This window comes from Mandrillus leucophaeus, unplaced genomic scaffold (assembly GCF_000951045.1).
Source record: "Mandrillus leucophaeus isolate KB7577 unplaced genomic scaffold, Mleu.le_1.0 Scaffold287, whole genome shotgun sequence".
Lineage (NCBI taxonomy): Eukaryota > Metazoa > Chordata > Mammalia > Primates > Cercopithecidae > Mandrillus > Mandrillus leucophaeus.
Window position 1 is genome coordinate 1954288 of NW_012102998.1, and position 20280 is coordinate 1974567.

The 20280-nt window shown below is 34.9% G+C and overlaps 1 long non-coding RNA gene across 1 annotated transcript in view; it reads right to left on the reverse strand.

Annotated features, from left to right (window-relative positions):
- The window catches only part of LOC105543581, a 33581-nt gene that overhangs the window by 12764 nt on the left and 537 nt on the right, over positions 1-20280 (reverse strand). The window contains exons 2-3 of the long non-coding RNA XR_001006646.1: positions 14826-14926; positions 5931-6071 (exon numbers count right to left, since the gene is read on the reverse strand). This is a non-coding gene — a long non-coding RNA (uncharacterized LOC105543581). The remainder of the gene's footprint in view (positions 1-5930; positions 6072-14825; positions 14927-20280) is intronic.

Below are 20280 nucleotides of genomic sequence, written 5' to 3' on the forward strand. Positions count from 1 at the left end.
TAGTCAGATGTTTCTTAAATATTTCATGTAAGAACTCGCCCTGACCCCTACCACTGTGAAAATGTGAGGAGATTTTACTTAAAATAATTTTATATCTTGTAGTTCACTAAATTAACGGGAGTGATCAGGACCTCAACCAAAATTTATTGCTGAACCTAAAATAAGATCAAAGCAATAAATCGAAAGGATATAGCAGATGTAAAAATACAAATTATAAGGATAAGTTCAGAATAATTAATATTGGCAAAATTGCACTGCAAAAGACCTTAGAAGGTGTAAAGCTCATAGTACATTAAAATCTAAAATTTTAAATAGGCCTCTGAGCCCAGAAAAGACCACTAATTCCTACTTATTTGCTGTGAAGTCACTAGGCCTACCACAGAGCTTTACTAACAATTGCATTGTCTAATCTCTCTGTGTATTTCCTCTAGTGCCTTAAACTTCTTGCAACCAGGCTGTTCAATGGGCAGCCACACATATGAACATTCAAAAGATTCCAATCACCTGTCATGTGTATCAGCAAACATCCTGGCTTCTATACTCTTCTTACATTGTTTACACAAAATATATTTTTAAAAAATTTTCAAATCTGCACATCCTGCCCTGGAACTTAAAAATATTTTTTTAAAATAATTTTTTAAATAAAAAGTAGGCTGTATTATGTCTCCTATAGTATTTAGTGAGAAGTAATGATGATTTCCAGTTAACATATGTAGAAAACGAGGCTAAAATACATTAAAGAATTGGTTCTGCAGGAACAGAAAACCAGATACCGCATTTCTCACTTATAAGTGGGAGTTAAACATTGAGTATACATGGGAACAATACAAAGAAGGGAACAATAGGCACTGGGGCCTACATGAGGGTGGAGGAGGGTGAGGACTAAAAAACTACCAGTCAGGTATTATGCTGATTTCATGGGTGACAAAATTATCTGTACACCAAAACCCTGTGACTTGCAATTTACCCATGTAACAAACCGGCACATACACCCCTTGAACCTAAAATAATAGTTGGAAGGAAAAAGCTGATTCGAGTTTGCACAGTTAGTATTTCCGAACATGGTGGTTCAGACTTTGAGTTCAGTCTTTCCAACTGTACAACTGGAAGAGAGTGTGCTTCATACCTGGTCATGAAAAGCAGGAAATCAGTCAGATAAAAGTAGCAGGACTGGTTCCTGGGAATCTGTAACAGGAGCCAAGAAACAGATCAATGGGAGTGCAAAATAATTGTAACTGTAAATGCATGCAAGAATCAGAACGTATTTTGAAAAATGAATTATAAGAGTGTTACCAACAAAATAATGAAGAGACAGTAAAAGAAAGATGCAAAAAGATTATTTGGCTTAAAATTATGAGACATCAAGTGAGCATCAATAGAAAAGTTTAAGAAAAAAACAGGAGGGAGATAATGAGATTCTTGGATGTTTGTGATGCTATGACCTCTTAACTAAACTGTGGGTTCTTCATAAAAATATATATTTTTGTATTCCCAGGTAAAATGTTTTATTTTGAAATATATTTGATACAATAATTTGATTTTGATTTCTTTTAGTTGATCATTAAATATTAAATATGAATATTAAAAGATGGAAATTGGCTTGGGGTTATATATATAAAGACACAAAGTAAAATGGTGGTTTCCAGAGCTCAGGGTAGGGAGAATGGGTAGGTATTGTTTAAAGGTTACAAATTTCAATTTGGGATAATGAAAAAGACCTGGATGGATTGTGGTGATGGTTGAAAAATAATAGTATAAGTGTACTTAATGCCACCAAACTGTACATGTAAAAATTGTTACAATGTAAACTTTATGTTATGTATACCTTACAAAAAGGAAGAAGAAAGTCTGCCAGGGAGTAGAATAAAGTAGAAATGGTAGAAGGTGTTGAACTGCAATGCGGTCACAACCAGGACCTCGGCAGACTCCACAGGGAGTGCCAGACCCCAGTGTCCATTCAGAACTCACCCACCTTGAAGACAAGAGCAGAAATCTTGATACCACCCACATCAAGCAGACATTGGGTAGAGGCTGCTTTCCACACACCTTGATGAGGCCCCTCTATTCTTCGGAGGATGATTTCAATGCCAAGGTGGCGGGCCTCGCTTACATAATCAGCCAGCAACACTCCCAGCAGCTGGGGAACGAGTGCTTCAGTCTTAAGCGGGGGTTTCGCTACATATCATAGCATCCACTGCAGCCCACAGTCTAGCTCCTTTATTCAACCCCCTGCCATACAATAACATTGCTCCCTCACTCATAGTTGTCTCTCTCTCAGCTTTAAGAGCCATCCCAGAGGCATGGTAGGATGGAACTCGTATCTAACAGGTGGGTGCTTCCATACCAGGAGCTTTCTTGACTTCTGACATAATCTCCACCCATCTTGACTAAGCACTCTCAGAATCCCGTTCTTTCCACATTCCCTCCTCCTGTTACATTTTGGCTGAGTCGTGCAGCTCCTTCAGTTCTAAAATGCATTATTAGTAGCATGAAGTAATAACATTTGTAATATTTCTGGTAACTTTTATAATGTTTACCTGTTTCTTAGTTGTCTTTCCAGACTCCCCTCTAACCTGGTTCTGCATAAAACACTACTAATTACTTGGTTAACCTTCAATAACTAAAGACTGCATCTTCTATGAGACAAGAAACTAGGAGTAACATTTTTCATAGTTTTATTGTGCACTTTATGCTGTATTTATTAATTACTGAGAGGCAAGTTTTATCTCTATTTTATAGAAGAGGACCCTACAGCTCTGAGAAGTTAATTGACTTGGAAAGGATAAATAACTGAGAAGTAATAGAGAAATAATTTGGCTATAAAATCTCTGTATTTAACAGCTACTTTCTTATTAGTAATATTAGTGAAAGCTATCATTCATTGAGCATCTACCATGTGACATGAATAGTGAATGGCATTTCATAGATTTTAAATCTAACACATCAATCCTATAAAGTAAAATTATTCCCTTTTTTATATGTTTTATAAAAACCCTTGCACCTCAGAGAGGCAGAACTCCTTAACACAAGCAAATATTGTTTACCATCTTTGTCCCAAGTCACTCTATTTTTTGGAGGTGTCATGCCCATCATGAATCCCTCTTGGAAAGCAGAGGAGTGTGCAAAAGCACCAAAAGTTACCTGGGTGCAGTGGCTCACACCTGTAATCCCAGCACTTTAGGAGGCCAAGGTAGGAGGACTGCTTGAGACCAGGAATTTGAGGTCAGTCTGGACAACGTAGAAAGACCCTATTTCTACAAAAGTAAAAAATAAAATTTTTAAAAATCCAAAAAATTACCAAAGAAATTACATATATATGTACACACATATTCATGCATACATATATATGGAATAATTCATGTAAAAATTGTTCTTTTGGGCATGTCATTGGAAGCATTTCAACTTAGAAAAAAGATCGCAATAGAATACCCAGGCTGATAAATTTCCATGCCTTATTTTCCACTACAAAATAGTTGAAATATGTCATCTTCTATTTAATATGAAACATAAATCTGTCTTGAAATTAATATACAGAATGCTCTATGCTGATTTTAGACTGCTGAGAAAAAAAATCAGAAACTCCTTTATAGGGGAGTATACTAAATACATTATTGTTTTTCTCAAAAGTCCTTAAAGTTGTTTAAGAGATAAATGGACTTTTACTACTATTTTAATAAGGCTTGTATGACTTAAATTGGTAAGCCTAAATCACTTTATTACAGCAATTTCTAAAGCAACATTTAATCATCTGTAGTTAATAGTACAATCTAATGAACAAAGCTATTATGCTCAAGGTTCCCAAAGGTAGAGGAAAAACTTACACTGGTCAGTAAGTTCTAGATTTAATAATGTGTTCTAGATTAATAATGTAATGTGTGTGTGTTATCTGTATGTGTGTTTAAAATATATGCAATCCCCAAGATTGTATTAATTTGCAAAACAGAAACTTAATCACTAAAACTGAAATACAATCTGAGAAAATAATTTAAAGAATAATAGATAGGCTAGTACAGTATTTTAGATAATAACCATAAAATCTTCGAGAAATTCAGTTAAGTATGTGGTGCCAGTGCACTTGATTTGAAAAGCTTTAAAGTGATGAGTTGGACCTGTATAAAGAGGAGCACATTCTAAAGTCACGCTTCATTTGGAAATACATGGGACAGGCATTCTATTTCCTACAACATAGGTTTGATGGTAAAAAATGGGTTAATTTTACAAAAGTCTTTCTAAAATAGGTTCAATAATTTTTACTTCTAGAATCATGCTTTGTTTAATCTGCAAATACTTATTTGAAGATAACAAGTAGTGACTGCCACAAATCAAATTTAATCTTTTTCAATCTTGTGCATAGGACAGAAATGTTAGAAGTAAAATGCAATGAAGCAGCACAATCACTGGGGTCATTCAATAGAAGTATACAACTGAGGCTGCAATCTTTTGAAAGGGATTTTAGAGTAACGCCCTTTTATCTAGAAATTTATACCTCAATTGTTTTAATATAACAGATAATAACAGGAAGTAAGAGTTCTAAATAGAATATGTGTTAATACCATTTTAGAATATTTGGAAGAGAAATATTTTATTAAATGACCTATAAGTGTTTTGTTTCATTTTTTGGTTCCTAATAATATATCTACTGTATTGCAGAAATGAAATTAGTCAGAAAAGAAAGTAGTTAAATAGAATGGATTCAAACCTACCCACTGATGAATACCAAGTTGAATATTACCATTGGTAAAAAGAAGTAATCTGTATTAAGATCCTTTATGTACATTTATTTCTGTTTTATACTACAAGCATGCACCTTTTCCAAATCTTACTTCTGTCCTAAAAAAAGAAATCAGTCTCAATGTAACATTAAAAATAAGTCTCATGCTCACTTCACATTTCAAATATAGATGTACCTAGTTATAATTTTATCAATAATGGAAAAAGAAAGTGAATTGTACTACACTGGAAAATTTCCAAACTATGCAGTTGGTATTATAGCAAAAACTTATAAATGTGGCTTTTGTTCCTGACAGGAAAGGAAGGGCATGTATAAAGAACCTTGAGCAAAAATAGAGCATGCAACACCTTGTTCATGCTGAATGTGCATATCTCCACCAAGCAACAGACAAGCTATTATAAGTTTATTGTTTCAGGATATAAGCCTATTATACCGTGCAAATGAAGATACTGACATGCTGCTGTATTGGTTGAAAAGATTAACATTCACAAAGAACAGCACCAAGTGTGCCAAATTAAATACACTGAAATACTAAAGCTTACCATTCAATATGCCCTTTACTGTAGATGTGCATACAGTGTAGTTTCAATGGCCTCCGTGGCCCTGTTAATAACGTAGTGGCATGTCAGTGTTGGAGATGTAATTTATATCTTTGCTATTTGGCAATAAACCATAGCAGGGTGTGTTTTTCTAAACCATTAATAAGTATGTATGGCATTGATGAAACAGTGAAGGAGAATATGTTTGGAAGCCTGTTTGTTTGTATTTTAGTCACTCATGCCCTGAAAAACCTTATTAGACTCAGGAAACTCTATTCAAAATACTTCATTAATATATTTTTTAATTGTAAATACATAGCAAATTTTTAAAAATGTATCTCCAATCCCGATAGCGTTTTTGCACTTGTTTTCATTTAAAGTTTTATTTAGTCACACTTTCCCTTTGTTTAAAAGAACTAGTCTCCTTTTATATATCAATGGTTGATTGATTCCATGGAAACGAGTTATATCTCTTCCAGCTTTTTCAAATATGTTAACTATTGGCAGCAATACCAAACCCACAGGCTTGTTGTGAGAATCAAACCAATATTTTAAAGCATATATCATAATGTGTAGCATATAAGAGGAAAAGCATGTTAAGTAATAATGCTTATGACAATAATAATTATCTCTACCTCACATTAGCATTGCATACTCACCTGGGATTTAGAAAAAAATATACTTCAGAGTATCACACATATTCTCTAGGCTCTAGAAAACATCCATTGACTTGCTCAACCCCTCTCCCGTGCCCCAGTGATGACAATGTGTCATTCTAGATGACCGCATTGTTTTCCCTCCTAACAAAAGAAAATTCAACTGCTTGTTTTGCTTTCTCTGCAAGGAATGCACAATATCCCAATAGGTTTGCCCTCACTACCTTGATGATTAACACAGAGCATAATAAAATTGGTTTTCTGACTCGCATGAAAAAGGAACATGCATGCTACCTGTAGCTACGGCCAGACTGTGTGTGTTTTTGCAGGTAGATTTCTACTTGCAGTACAGAATTCTTTACTTTTAAATACAAGGAGGCATTTACCCCACTGCTTACGTGCACATCCATACCAAAGGTCATATTTGTGTATTTATTCAACATGATGACTTATCTTAGTAAAACTTTATATTTAGTCTTTTTAGAGTCACAGTGTTAACGGACTTCAAATGGGCTATTCAAAAAGGTTAGGAAGTAAGTTAACTGACTTGGTAAAACATTTGGACCCAAAAGTTTTTGTAACTGCTCATTATAAGATGAAAAATATAAGAAAATAAAGTAGAAGGGAGAAAATTATGGTTATCGTTTGGAAGGGACTGTGGTTTCAGCTTCCCAGGCTAGCAACAGAACTGAAAAGGATGAGACTCAACTTTCCCACAAAAATACAAGCAAGGGATGACTCAGGTCATGCTTTTGGGTTCTTATTCTTTCTATTTATAATTGCTAAACATTTCTCTGGGAAAATGTAACATAAAGACTGTATAGCCAACATACTGTTTTTTTCCCTTCTATTTAGAAGAGCAGGGGAGAGAGACAACATAAAAATTTTAAAAGTAAAATCCTGGTACTCAGCCTCTGTGATAAGACACACATAAGAGCGCTTTCATTTGGTGGCTTTAAAGTCTGACTCTGCTTGAAAATCTCAATATGTGCAAGTATATATCTTAAAGGAATTAATTCTTTATTGGCTTCGAGTGGCATTTGTAAAGAATGGTTTGCATTTTTAAAATAAAATCATCTGTGTAAATGTAACTATAATGCTAGGAAAAGCATATTATAAAAGCTAGGTGTTAGAATAAGGGAAGTGATAAAATAATGTGACACAAAGAGTCATGGTTTTGAGCTGAATAAGTGAGCAGTGGCCACATGTGAGATTCTTTGTTTATTCAGTAAGCAGCAACGGAGTGTTCACTGTGTGGGTCACTCTTGTAGGTGCTAGAGAGACAGCAGCAAACAAAATAGAGAAAGTCTATGACATCACAGATTTCACAGTCTGGTGGAATCTGTAAAAACTGAAGGCAAGTTTTTGTTTCCCATCTAATTCACAGAACTTTAAATTCCATTTTCAATAATCACTGATTATTTTCATCTGAAAATAATACATGACAGTTGATGAATTTCAAAGGGCTAGATTTAAAAATAAGAAAATTAATGTAAGAAGCCAGATTATGCATTGTAAATAATTCTTTAAAACACTTTGCAACATTTTTTTTTTTTTTTTTTTTTTTTTATGGAGTCTCACTCTTTTGCCCAGGCTGGAGTGCAATGGCGCGATCTCGGTTCACTGCAACCTCCGCCACCTGAGTTCAAGCAATTCTCCTGCCTCAGCCTCCCAAGTAGCTGGGAGTACAGGCACACACCATCACGCCTGGGTAATTTTTGTATTTTTAGTAGAGACAGGGTTTCAACATGTTGGCCAGGCCAATCTTGAACTCCTTATCTCAGGTGATCCGCCCACCTCAGCCTCCAAAGTGCTGGGATTACAGGTGTGAGCCACCATGCCTGGCTGAAACATCTATTCTTTACTGTAGGCTATTATTATACAAGTGCTCTGATTTATGCCCATGTACTATTACAAAGGACTAAAATGATTGAAAACTGAAGAATTTCTCTATGTTGGTGAACTTGCACATCTCTCAAAGCAAAATAAAAAACTATTTTGGAAAGTTTCAAATAATTGGTTAAGTTGGAGACTCAATGCCTACCTACCTTACTATGTATCCATGAAGTTACCAAGATTTTAAGAAAGAAATTTTGTTAGTTTACTTTTTTTATGAGCCATATAGGTTAACATTGTTTTTGAAAAATACTGGCAAACTGAATCATTTTGGTGGGCTTCACTATAAAAGCTAAAAGTAATTTTTCTTTATAAGACATAAGATGGTACTAGGGCTTTTATTACATTTATATTTTAACAATTCTGACCAACAGCCATAAAGAGTAGAATTAAATTTTTTTAAAAACGTTTAGGCCGGGTGCGGTGGCTCACGTCTGTAATCCCAGCACTTTGGGAGGCCAAGGCGGGTAGACCACTAGGTCAGGAGATCGAGACCATGCTGGCTAACATGGTGAAAAAATTAGCTGGGCATGGTGGCGGGCGCCTATAATCCCAGCTACTCGGGAGGCTGAGTCAGGAGAATGGCGTGAACCCAGGAATCAGAACTTGTAGTGAACTGAGATCCGGCCACTGCACTCCAGCCTGGGCAACAGAGTGAGACTCCGTCTCAAAAAAAAAAAATAAAAGTTTATATGACTATTGTTATGTATTATTGATAAGATTTACTTTCTGGAATTATATTTTTAAATCAAATGCCAGAACAAAAATATACTTACAAATATTAATATAAAATTAAATCTTAGTGTTTTATACATATTATAATAGCTTTGTAAACAAATATGCGTTTCTCTTCACAAAGATTCTGGGATCACTAGAAATCTTGCCAGAAGAGCCACTTCCTCTCAAGTTTGGCTTGATGAGTTTTGAGTATCATGTAATCTGAGCAAGAAGTGGTTACAGAATTTGCTACATCCACATGGTAGAGGGCTGTCTAGACCCTGCATCCTGACTGACAGACCCTGAAACTCTGAACAACTACTGAGGTCTGGCGGATCCTTCTATAAGATCCAGTGTGGTAATGATGTCATTCTAGCTGTAAATTGATTCCATTTTAAGACAAACAATAATAATGAGAGGTACATTATCTAACCATCTATAAGAATTTATTTACATAAGAAATCTGGAGGCAATAATTAAAATTGGAACAAAATAGATAAAAAGTTTGTGATCTGAAAATTAATTTTTGAGTAGTAAAGTGATGTTAATTACTAAATCTGTAATTTCTGTGTTAAATCTCAATTTCACCCTTGCTTCCCCCACTGAAGACCATTGTGCATTATTAACATGAACCTAGTCATCCCATGTATGATCATACAACAATCTAAAGAGTATTATCTGTTATAATAGTCATTAATCCACTGTGCTTTAGGCATTACCCTTGAATATCTCATTTCACTACTTAACAAGTCTACCACCTGAGCCTTGTACAAAGAAGGCAGGGGAAAAAGGTTTTGACAACCTTTAAAAACTTTACTACGATTATTAGATTTATTTTTAGTATGTTAACATTATTATTTTTAAATTACAATTTAGAAAATGTTTCACAATATACCATGAACACCTTTAGGTATACCCTTCTATCCCAGATCAAATAAAATTTAAATATACTCCTTTGTGAAATACTCCTTGTAAAAACGATTGTAATTATCTTCCTGAAATGGAAGACGCCACTAATAACGTTGTTTATATCCTTGGTGGAGAGCCGACTCTGAGGTTCTCACACTAACCAGGCCTCTCAAAGGAAGACAAAGTGGTACCGCGTTGTTAGGAATTCATGGTCCTCGGGTGAAGCAGGAGACACATTTCCTCCACAAGAAAAGCTCTCTAAATTAAGCCCCTTATGCCTGCGAATCAGGATCAAGTAAGTTTTTTCATCCAGCAAAGCAAGTATTCAAGACTAAAGGAGAAATAAATGCACTTTCAGAAAAATAAAAACTGATCCATCAACATGGCAAAACAATTTCAGTGAAGGAACCTACAAAGGCATACTTCAGGAAAAAGGAAAATAATCTTATAAAGAAGCTGAGATGGAAGAAGAGTTAACAAAAATAAAATTGTTTAACATACAGGTAAATCTAAAACATTTTCTCATAATAATCATGTGTGCTACATGGAATTTAGAAAAAAACAAAACTAAAATACAAGATCAAAATAGCATATTTGCATGCCTTGATCCAGAGCTGTAGAATTAAAATATATTCAAGTTATAAAAAGATATTAACAATACATAAATACAGTGCAAAAAAAAAAATTAAGAACATGTCCCTTTGGAAAAAATACACAAATAACATTCTCCCTTACGATACATTTTCTTAGGCATATTTTTTCTAGGTCATATTCTCAAGAATAAACAATGGAGACTAGGGATTTTTTTCTTGTTGTTTTTGGTTTGGTTGTTGCTATTATTTAGTCTTTCTCACCCCTCTCAGCAATCCTCATGCTATTTCTACAAAATGTGCATTGGATTTTACATGGTGCCCTTTTCTAACTTTATGAATTGCTCTTCTCTGTAAAGAAGATCATAGGTCCAACAAACACAATGTCTCATTCCAGTTAGTGCAGCCCTTGCAGGGAGAGATCAGTTTTATCTTCCAGATCAGCAGGACAAATATGAATAGAACTAGCTTTGTATTGTCTGAGCAATATTACTAGATAGCTTTGCATTGCCAAAATATTACTGTTTAAAATAACTTTCTTAGATTTCTGTCTTAACATCAGTTACTTAAGACTTCACACCAAAATTGAAAATTGCACTATTGTAAAAGATTTAACAAAGAAAAGCAATATATATATATATATATATATGCACACACACATATGTATACACATATATACATATATCTTTTATGCACATATATGTGTATTTTGTGCACACATGCATATATATACATATACATATGTATATGTGTAATATACACATATATGTGTAATATGTGTACATATACATATACATGTAATATGTGTATAAACATATATGTATATAGACATATATATGTGCATTTGTAATTTCCAGAGTATTTTATGCACATATGTTGTTTACAGTTTTTAATCATTAGAACGAGGCATGAGAACAATGGTATCAATATGATTTCATTCTATCATCTTTCCAAATATGAAATTTTGATTTATGAGCAAATTGTGATGTGAATTCTTTTAGTAATCACAAATGGTATCTTAGATATTTAGACTCAGGCCCCAGTTGACAATGAATGTCAGTTATCCAAGTAAGTTCTGAGCCTACAAAGGTTCAGGTTTTCAACGTAGCTGGGCATATCAGTTTGAGAGAATGGAGACTGAGAGATTACCTTGGAGAGTGTTGTTGCTGTGTGTGCTGAGTTCCGACATTCTCTCCAAATGTGGATGACCGGAAAGAGGCTACCTGCTTAAGCCTAGAGAAAGGTGACTCACAAAGGTCACCTTGATCTGTGATTCATGGAGTTTGAAGGTAAGCCATCAAGAAGAAAGAAATTGTGCCAAAATCCTTGGTAGGAAATTTACTGCTAGAATCTGTCAAGATAAATGATAGGTAAATGTTTCTTATAGATCAGATAATTTGTCATTCAGGGAAGTGTCAGCCTGTAGTCAGTGTGAGTCCTGCTCAAGAGTATCATGTGTGTATACAGTGAGACTCAAAGAGTTTTCCATGAATGGGACCCCTGAAAAATCAGACGCATACAGGGAGTAGTATTCAGGGGAAGGGTGACTGTAGCCCACATCATAGCAGAGAGTCCAAGCAGAGGCGCCTCAGTGACACCACGAAACCTTAAAATAAGCTAGTAACTAGTAAAAGTCCATGCTAAAATCCTGCCAGAAGTAGTGAACGCAGATTCATTCTAGAGCAGCACCTCTATGTAAAAGTCTACCCTCTGACTATGCCCCTTTCTGTATTTCAATTTGAGAGGCTTTGCAAAAAGTCAAAAGGAAAAGAGAGAACAAGCTGGTCATGCCTATTCACAGGCAACAGCCTGCCTGAAGCCAGTCTTACATGTCACAGTAAAGATTTAAATCAAATGCATAGCTATACATATCATAAAGTCAGGGCATTATAATAGTATTTATGACACAGCACTCTCCAAGCAGTTATCACAGCACTCTCCAAGAGTGAACAGAAGAGTCATAGGCCTACCCAGATTTTCTTTTAGTGGCAAAAAAAAAAAAAGAAAAAGAAAAAGAAAAATCTTTCCTCTTTGAATAATGTTAAATGGTCCATAGGGACCAATAATGAGCAGATATATTAAAGGAATTTCACATGACATGTCTGCTCACCATTTAGGTGCCATTTGCATGAAGGAATTATGTCTTCTGGTTAAAGTAAGGTAGAACAAATTTCAGACATTAGACCAACTTATATAGCCTATGAAGATAGAATGAAACAAGAAAAAAAAAAAACAGAATTTTTTTCATGTTGTCCTTCTCAGTATTACCATCTGGCAGCTATCCTGTGACAATTACTGTAGGAACAAGTGGCTCTTATCCCAGCAGTCATTGAAGCACACAATGGGTATTTAGAAGAAAGAGAATCTCCAATCATATGTAACACAGATGTCAGAAATGTAGAATGGTTGGATGGAGCTTTGTTTTTTTTTCCTCCAAAATTCGCAAGGCAAACAACACATTTTGCTCACTCTTCACTTTTGAGCACAATGATTAATCTAAATCAGTGTTTCTGTACCTCAGCACTGTTGACATTGTGAGCCAGATACTACAAGACTGCCCTGTGCCTTGTAGGGCATGTAGCAGCATCCCTGGCCTTTATATACTAGATTCTGGCAGCAGCCTGCAATTGTGACAACTAAAATATTGCCAGACATTGCCAAGTGTCTCCCACACAGTACAACTGCCCCTCTCCCTCACCAACCTTAGAACCACTGGTCTAAAAATTCACATCGCATATCAAAGTCTTGATTGGCAATCAAATTCTAACATACTTTACTTCATTTAGCATCTTTTAAAAACTCATGGTAATTCAACACAAAATGACATTGCTTGGTAAATCCCAGTTGGAAAGAACTGATACATTAGAGGAATGTTGAAAATCAAGAGATTTTGTTTCACTGAGACTACCAGGACTCTTAAAAGGCGGAGTAGTCTTTATCGTACTATTAAAATGTGCTGGATACGTTGATTACCTTGATTGTGGTGATGATATGATGGGTGTTTGTGTATGTTCAAACTCATCAAATTTTACATATTGAATATGTGTAGTTCTTTGTATATCAGTTATAACCCCATAAAGCTGTTAATTTAACAGTTTTATTAAAAGTGTCATGAAATTTGAAAAACACAGAATTACTTTCATAAACACATATTTCATTGAGTATTTAACACACTAAAAGCAGATAAATGGTGCTAATCCTAGCATAAATTTAGCAGAGTCAAGCATCTATCACCCCCAGATTACTTGAACGTCACTATAAATGACACCAGTCCTTCCTGCCACAATGCATTTTAGTTTCTTTAGATGCAGTCATAACAAAATCAATCTCTTAGGACAATCTGTTTTATTATCACTTTATAAAAATGATTTAGGTTACTAAATATTAATAATCCCAATAATTTTATGAAAAAAATGACTTAAATATACCTTGATTCAAATTGAATAAGCATGGTTCTAATTTGCATGACATTTTAACAACATTCAGATCATGTTTTATACTTTGTGGTATTTTAAACAAAATTAAACTTTTTAACTATAAAAATAACTGAACGTGTAGATTTTTTTAACTCCTAAAATGGAAATGGGAAGTGTCAAGTTTTCTCCCAATTAGGTACCTGTTCTTGAGGACATTTTTGTTCGTGATATCATAGTCATGATTATTCTATAAATTAGAAGAAAAAAACAATAGAAAGGGTATAGATCTAATAGTATGTCATTATACCAATCCATTTTTAATCAAGAGAGACAGCCACTATTTTTATAGGTAATTTCTAATAAAAGAAAAATAGCTCAATGTTTAATGAGAAAATTTTAAGGGATCCTGGTTTATTGAAAAATTATTTTAAACTAGGAAGAAACATTTAATATAATTTTATTTACATTAAGTGCACATTTTCTTTTCCAAACTCGATTTCCTCAAGTGAGATCAAATATATTAAGATATTAAGTCATGTATCAGGTCAGGAAATGGTCAAGGCACAGTTAGTGCATGTACTGTACATTCCTGCATTCTTAATTGCTAACGTGAGTGTGAAGAAGAGTTTAAAGTTGTGTGTAATGTGTATATTTTTCTTTGAATAAGAACACAGTGGTACAAACAAAAGGCAGGACAGACATGTCTCTCCATAATGGAGATATATTCTGAAAAATGCATTGTTAGGCGATTTTGTCAATGTGGAAGCATCATAGAATGTACTTACACAAACCTAGATGGTATAGACTACTACACACCTAGGCTATAGGGTAGAGCTTATTGCTTCTAGTCTACAAGCCTATGCAGCATGAACTCTACTGAATCCTGTAGGCAATTGTAACACAGTGGTAAATACTTATGTAACTAAACATAGAAAAGGTACAGAAAACATATAGTATTACAATCTTATGGGATCATTGTTGTATAGGTGGGCTGTCGTTGACCAAATCACCTAATAAGGCACGTGGTGTATATAAAGTTGTATCTTGATGGTCTTTAAAATTTTAATCTACAGCATCCAAGGAACAATTAAGTTATTAACAAAAAGTGATCTTATATAAAACTTTATTTTAAATTAAAAATGTTCAAACTCTCAATATCTGCTTTCATGGGTCAGAAAACTGACCCCTCACTCCCCCATAAAAAATGAATACTGGCCAGGTGTGGCGGCTCACACCTGTAATCCCAGCACTTTGGGAAGCCAAGGTGGGTGGATTGCTTGAGCTCAGGAGTTTGAGAATGCCGTGGGCAATATGGAAAAACACTTTTTCTACTAAAAAGACAAAAAATAGCCAGGCGTGGTGGCTTATACCTGTAGTCCCAATTACTTGGGAGGCTGAGGTGGAAGGATGCAGAGCCCAGGAGGCAGAGGTTGCAGTGAGCCAGGATTGTGCCATGCACTCCAGCTTGACCCTGGAGAAAGAAAGAAAAAGAAAATAATAATTTACTGAGACCCTTTGAGTTAAACTGACTTTGATAAGGTCTTATTAAAGTCCGTTTTAGCCAGTACTAGAAAGAATTCAGAGTCATTTGCCTTCTCCAAATGATTTCCCTATAATCACTATGCTGAATATAGTATTTTGAAATGACAGAAAAATGCTCAGTCACTTTAATTAAAAAACTTGAAAAACGTGCATTATGATGTGTACTAAAGTACAGGAGTAAACTGGAGGGGACATCAAACATTCACGGTTTATTTCTATGAGGTAATGTCTCTTGGCACACTTATTATATACTTGTTTTGAAACAGCTGATAAGTCTTCCAGTTCTTACGAACTTCACCTAAATATTCCACATGGAAAGTAAATGAATGACCAATGAATATGCAGTAATCATATTTTTAGATGCTTTTGTTTTTTGGTGGCATACACCAACACACAATGGATTACTGTGTAAATTAATAGAGAAGTCATTTAAAGGTAGAACAGATAATAAAGTGGTAAAGGGTGAAGTAAAAGACAATATAGTTCTGTATGAAACATTGTCATGGCAATGCAACAAAAGGACAAAAGAATAAGCTAAACTCACTTTCATTAAGCTCGTACAAAATTGTGTCACCAGACAAAGGCAGTGTTACAGACAAAAATTCAGGCTTAAATTAGACAATCACCATTCACCTCTGTGACAAGACTTAAAGCTTATTTAATAAATTTGCAATGAAATATTTATAAACGGATACAATTCTAATTAACTGAGAGACATTTTACAAAGGAAAACTAATAACAGCTTCTAGACCGCACTTTTTCTATTCAACACTAAGATAAAACGAGAGAGAGTCCATTTTTTTTTTGGGAGAAAATATAATAGATGTTCAGCAATACCATAACTGACATAATCTAATGAGGAAAATGACCCATGGCCTTTTTCTTTAATCAAAATAATTGGTATGTTATTTTAGGCTTACTAGAACCAGACTCAAAAACACTTAACTTCTGTCTTGAATACACACTGTGTGAGAAAGAAATGGTTTTAGAGACTAGAAATGGAATTGGAAAAATATGATACAGCTTTTCACCATAATACCACCAGTTAACTATGGCCAGATCACAGTAAACAAATTTTGCTGCATCTAATTACAGTGCTTGTTAATATAGAAACCAGACTATACAGAAAAAAAATTAAATATAGAAAAAAGTTTTAAATTAGCCAGGTGTGGTGGCAGGCACTTGTAATCCCAGCTACGCGGGAGGCTGAGGCACGAGAATTGCTTGAACCCCAGAGGTAGAGGTTACAGTGAGCCAAGAACCATGGGGGAAAGAGCGAGACTCCATCTAAAAAAAAAAAAAAAAAAAAAAAAAAAAAGGACAAAAAAAAAAAGTTTTGTTTGTATTAGTCCCAGTAAGAGTTGTTCTCACAGAAGGAAAACTGTGACTGAACATTTTGCAAATAAAATCAGGGAAGTACAAATATTGCAGTCTCCTTACTGAGAAGGTTGCATCACTTTTCCTGGTTTGATGCCTTCCACAGGCACTAAGAAATCAGATCCTATTTCTGGGCTTTTGGCTGCTAAGGTCTCAGCACCACCGCGAGTGACTCTGTTGGTCAGGATGGAATATAATCACTTGCTATCTTTCCCCAGTGTTTCCTCATCCAGCAACGAGAACCATTCATGCACTCCTTGTCCAGAATTCCCTGGCCTCTTCAATTTACATCATGTTTTCCTGTCTTGTCAGGGAAATTGACAAAAACAAATTTTTAAAAAAATGAGTAAGTGATTTATGGTGATGAGTAAGAGTGAGTATAATGTGTGCATACTCTTTTGCCAGGAGGACTTCTTAGGGGAGATGATTTTGATAAGAAATCTGAATAAAGGGAAGAAGAGAGCCGTATGAATATCTGCAGGGAAACAGTCTACACAGAAACAGTATTAAATCCAAGGACTCTGAGGCCTGAGCTTGTCTAGTGTAGCAAGGAACATTAAGGAGTCCAGCATGGCTGCGTTGAAATAAACAATTGAAAAGGAAGTAGGAGAATTCAAAGGAGTAACAGGAATAGGATAAGGGAAATTTGTAACAGCAAGTTATGCAGTCATATAGGCTATTGTGAAGAATTTGGATTATACTCTGCATGTCGGAGGAAGTTCCCGGAAGATTTTTAAGGAGAGAAGTGGCATTCTATAACTCTTCCATAAAAGAGTCTCTCAGTTCTAGATGGAGAAAATATAATAGAGGAAGCAAGTGTGAATCAGATCAGCCAGGGGGTTGCAATAGGCCAGGTGAGAGAGATGATGATGACTGGGGCTACTGATAGAAATGGGAAGACAGACGTGGTAGAAATCCCAACATAGTTGGAAAACAGGACAAGATTTATTGCTGGGAGTCAGATATTTGAGAAGTTTGTGGAAAACCATTCTTCTATTACGTTTCGGAGCTGAAATTAAAGCTGTTTCCCTCAGACCTGAGACCTATGTTCCTTCCACTATTCAGTGGTTTCCAACCCAGGGTGATCATTATCATCACATAGCAATATTTATGAATCATCAATTTCTAAGTCCTGTCTCAATCCTATGGAATCACAGTATGTGGCAAAAGGGGTTGGGAAACTTTTTTTTCTTAATATGCAACCATGTTTGCCTCCCACCTCATGAACCATGCAGTGATAAGTACGATGAATGTGCGTACAGGTACAGCCTTAGCATTATAGAAAAATTACTGTGTTTGGGGAACGCGCCGAAAATTCCTGTGTCAGAGAATATTTCACAAAAGGAAAATGTAAGCAGGGCTTTGAAGCACAAATTGTAGTTTCTCAGTGAAGAATGGATCTAAAGAAGTGTATTTCAGATGGAAATCACAGAAAGAATAACCTTAAATTCTGAATGGGGCAATTTTCTCTTTCAGCCTGGAACAAAGGAGAGAAAAATGAATGTGGGAAAATAATACATTTGTTTATAAAGATAAAGATAGATATTAAAGCAAGTTTAAATCTGCTGGTCTCAAATATCTCTGTAAAATAGGATACGAAGTTGTTGACAATGAAGATTATAATGGATATTGGGTAAGATGTTTGAACAGAGAAGTGTTTGAGTCATGGCAGAGCAGAAATGAGAAAGTGACCAAAAAAAAAGAAAGAACCCAGATGAAATTTCTGATAGTGCTTTGTAGTATGAATACATAGGATAAATTAGATATTCGTCTAGCCAGCTGTGTGATTTTCTCTGTTGTACTCAGCAGCCTGGCATATGAAGAAGCGGTATTGAGAATTGATCCAAATTTAAGAATTTGTGGGTTTTAGAGGTGAAACATTCTAGGTAAAAACAATTAAATAATTTAATTTGATGTAAAAACAAATAAATTGCTTCAGCAATTTAATTAATTTTGTGAATGCCAATTTCCTTATCTGCACAAATGATCTAAACCTCAATTTATGCCATGAGGATTAAATTAGTAAACTAATTGGGTTATTGTTGGCAAATGGTAGAAATCTAGAACTGGCAACCATTATTACTATTGTTGATGCTATGAAAGTATGTTAACTGGAATAAAGATAAATTATCAGAGTTCAGAAGACCAAGAATTATGAAGGTGGATTTTTGAATATTTTTATGTAGAATCCTTGAAATATCAAAAATAATAGCAGGGAGTGTCATTGGTGAATTTGGAAAACTGACATGAAAAAAAATGCTAACCTATATTTGTATCTTTCCAACCTGTGGGGATCATTTTACATCACGATCCTGCCACCTAAATAATGTGTTTGCTAGAACTTCTGGCTTTGAGTCATTCATAATTGCCTTTGATTTACATTTTGTATGAGCGCAGTGATCTGAGGTAAGACGTTCGCAAGGGTGAAGGATCAAACAAGGAGGGTTGTTGAAAACATTTTTGTTTGTTTTGTTTGTTCCCACACAGGCTATTTCCCTTCCCCTACCTCCTCTTCACTCTCTGATGCATTTTCAGTAGGTCTCCTGTCCCCACGCTCCACTGAAACTGCTCTTTACAGAAGTCACTAGTGACTACGTAGCCAAATCCAAATGACCAATTGGAGTTCTCACTTTCTTGATCTTTCAGCATTGACCAAGTCAACCACTACTTCTTGAGAACCTTCTCACTCTCCAGGTTTTCCCCTACATCTCAGGCTTCTCTGTCAAATTCACACATTATAAATGCAGCAAGCACTAAATGGTTACCTGGCAAATCATTTCTATCCTTGGACTCCTTAAATAATTATAAGAAACATGGTTTATTCCTATGTATATGGCTATTTCTGTCCCTTTCAAGATAGAGAAAATGTGAGCCTTAGTCTTGCTCCTCTTATGTGACCATTTTTAAGTTTTGCAGAGTGTATGTGGACCTTTCTTTCCATGCAGTTTCTCCTTGGAGAGAAAGTGATCATCACCCAGGGATCATTAAACATCATTTGTGGACTGACCTTCTCTAAATGTCTGTGCCCAGATTGTCTGCATCAAACTCTAGACTCACCAATCCAAAGGTGACTCACATATAGGTTAAACTTGTGTTAGAAACAAACAAGCAAACAAATGAAACACGTTTAAGCTTTTACGTCAAACCCATCTTTTCCAACTTGAGTTTATGCTTCTAAGCTTGCTTTTAATCAGTTATGTATGATAAATTTATAAATTATAAATCATGTAATTCCATGAAGCCTCTAGACTATAATACCTTTAAAACACAGACATAATCATTTGCTTAAAACCTGTAAATAGCTTCCCATTGGATGTAAGATAAAGTCTAAACTCCGCAGGGACCCAGGAATTTCTCCACTACTTCCTTGATTTTGGGTTTGAATAGTTTCCTGTTGTACTCTTTTGAAAGGAGTGATGCCAGGAGACCTTCTGTTTTACCATTTTGTGGACATCACTCTCAAACTCTGTATAATATTTGATTACAATAATATTTATACTAAATTTTTATGGATAAAGTTTTACAGTGAAATCTCCAACTTAAAGGGGGAAATTCTAGCAAATATTGTACATTTACAGTTGAAAATTGAACTCATTTTGGAATCTTCAAGCAAAATCACAATATAGTTTTTGATTTATAGAAACAGTGTAACTATAAAACGTCCAGTTTAAGAACATAGCTTTTCTTTCAAAATGGCAGAAAAAGGATCCGTTTGATTATAATAATCTATTCTGCCATTGGAATTTATTTTTTTAATATAATTATTTTTCCAGCATTTAAAATTGGTTTTGTAATTACTGTAACACTTTTGAAATAGGCAATGATACTTCTCTGAAATGTCTGTGTATTATAAACAGCCACGAACTATATCATTTTGTTTTTGCTGCAGATTTTTGTTTTTGTAAC